This window comes from Myodes glareolus, chromosome 14 (assembly GCF_982192425.1).
Source record: "Myodes glareolus chromosome 14, mMyoGla1.1, whole genome shotgun sequence".
NCBI lineage: Eukaryota > Metazoa > Chordata > Mammalia > Rodentia > Cricetidae > Myodes > Myodes glareolus.
In genome coordinates this window covers 68,948,974-68,951,458 of record NC_142039.1, presented here as the reverse complement: position 1 = coordinate 68,951,458, position 2,485 = coordinate 68,948,974, and the positions used below count along the sequence as shown (strand labels likewise).

At 49.7% G+C, this 2,485-nt stretch overlaps 1 long non-coding RNA gene across 1 annotated transcript; it reads left to right on the top strand.

The window, feature by feature from the left end:
- On the top strand, positions 1 to 1,329 carry LOC146892090 (uncharacterized). The gene is made up of 2 exons (XR_015005209.2): positions 1 to 287; positions 434 to 1,329. It is a non-coding gene; the product is annotated as an uncharacterized LOC146892090 (long non-coding RNA).
- Positions 1,330 to 2,485: the final 1,156 nt, after the last annotated feature.

Below are 2,485 nucleotides of genomic sequence, written 5' to 3'. Positions count from 1 at the left end.
GACTCGGGGCCAGAAGGACAGAGTCCGGGAGCGAGGCCCCTCCCGCCCCTCCCGCAGCCAGCCGCCCGTTTGAAGTCGCGAGCCGGGTAGGAATGCAGCCGGGTTATCAATCACCCAGCTGGATCCCGAAGGTCTCAGCCTAATCACATTTAATTGCTCGTGGAGGCCCATTCTCGCCCCCGGCTCGCCGCCGCGCTCAATTACTCCCCAAATACCTGCCATCAATAAATGTGCACTGACACCGGGCCCAGCCCGCTCCCCTGGCCCAGTGGATCCCAGGCGACCAGGTAACCCCGACCCCGCGCCCACCCCATCGTTAAAACTTAAACTTCGAATCCCAAGGGAACAAGCCGCGCAGAGGACTCCCGGGTTGAGCGCTCCCCAAGGGGCAGACTCTGATGTTCAGAGACTTACATTCATCTTCTCCTTTCAGGGAATGGGGCTTACGTCGGGCGTTAGTTTTGCCCGAGGTGATCAAGACAAGCAACTGGGGTGAAACCTTGCCACCACCCATCCCAGTCACGGCGGCTGGAGGAAAACATGAGACAATAGTGCCTCCCAGAGGCCAGAGATTTGCCTCCACCTCCCTCCGTCGTGGTAGTGCGCTGACCAGGCACTTCTCCAGCACTCAGGTGCCCGTCTGCTGCCTGCTGTTTGTGAAGCACGAACGCTTGGTCTCATTTTCCAGATGAGTCCCAGGGAGCCCCAGGCACGAACTGAGCAGGGGAGAGCTAGCCACAGACGGAAGCCCTGGGTCCCCTACCTACTGTTCTAGGACACCTAGCTGTCGTCCGTTCCCCTCCAGCCCCTATTCTGTTAACTCACAGAAATCCTGGCCTTCTCCCTCTCCCTACCCCGTCACTCCAGAAAAGTACACTTCCGACTAGGAATTGCACAGAGAGGTGACACAGCGCTGCCCAAATCACACAGCAGGTGTGAGCTCAGAGCCTAGAAATCCGGTCAGCTCCAGTCCAGCCCAGCCCAGCTATTTGCATGCCATTATCCTCCTGCTGAGAATCTTCTTTAAAAAGGCCTGGCACCCTGTCTCTTTTTTTTTTTTTTACGTGGCTTACCATCCCAGGGAGGTGATAATTATATCTCTACACAAGGCAAATGCGGTCTATCAAAAGGCAGCCTTGACTTTCTTTATACCACTCCTTCCCCCTTTTGTTTGAAACTGGTTGGTAGCTAAGTAGCTAAGGATGACCTTGAACTCCTGATCATCCTGCCTTTAACTGTGCCAGGACAGTTTCCAGCTTTAATATGCTTACCATATTCCTTATGTGCATATACATGTATAAAATAAGTCTTGGTGTCTAATTTCCTATATTCATTGTGAAATGTTTTCTTGATCATATAGATGATAAAAATGGGTTTCAGAGAGTGAGTTAGCAGAGCTGGGGGGGCAGCTGTGAGAAGTTAAGTCTTAGCTGGCTTGAGTTGTATTTGGTTGTTTATTTGTTCAGTTGTTCGTTCTCTCTTTTCCAAGTATACAGGTTCCTCAAAGGGGGTTTCTGTATTGCTGGGCATGACATTTTAAAAAAAGAAAGAAAGAAAGAAAGAAAGAAAGAAAGAAAGAAAGAAAGAAAGAAAGAAAGAAAGAAAGAAAGAAAGAAAAGAAAGAAAGAAAGAAAGAAAGAAAGAAGAAAGCAAGCTATTTGGGCAAAGTTTTGCCCGTTTTTATTTCAATGCTGAAATTACTCCTGACTTTGTAAGGGAATTCTGTCTGACTGCACAGTGTCTCCCGAGTCCCCTCTCAGAAAATGGCCTGAAAGGTGGTGCTGATGGACGAGGCTGTTGTGGAGGTTAAATTGGCCATTCAGGGCAAGTCCAAAAGCTGCAGCAGATCAGCGGGTTAGCCCCGCTGGGCTTTGTGGTAGGCGTCTCTTTGTTCAGTTAGCAGTGAGAGCAGAGCGGAGCCCGAAAGACAATGTAGGAAGTCCCAGGGGTGAGTGTGGGGAAGATGATCTTGGACTTGAGAATCCAGGAAAGCTACTAGATCCAGTTAATGGATGTGGGCTGGGGACAGGGCAGTGTGCTTGTACTCACTGGCCCCTACACTCTACCCCATCCCGTTAGTTAGGGTGTGCAGGCCCAGGGCAGCGCCAGGTGGCAACAGCCTTTGAGAGTTGGCACCCAGCTCTAAATTATCCCAGGGTTAGGGTATTAATGCCTTTCACAACTATCAGAAAGCTCGGCCCACTCTGATGAAAATGTAAACCTGTTCTTCTTCTTTTGTGGTCCCCTAGGCAATAAGTGGCAACAAGTACCCAAGAAATCAGGCCCCAGAAACAAAGGTTCCATTAGAGAGAAGGTGGGATATTCTAAAGCTTGGGGCAGATAAAAACTGAGTCAGACCTAAGATATTTCTTTTCTCAAGGTCAACAATGCCCAGATTTTCTCCATACACGATCCCTGCCTGTATCTGGGTCAAGAAAGTCCAACCCTTAGGTGTTTTAGAAGAACATAAAGGTGGTAAGTCTTT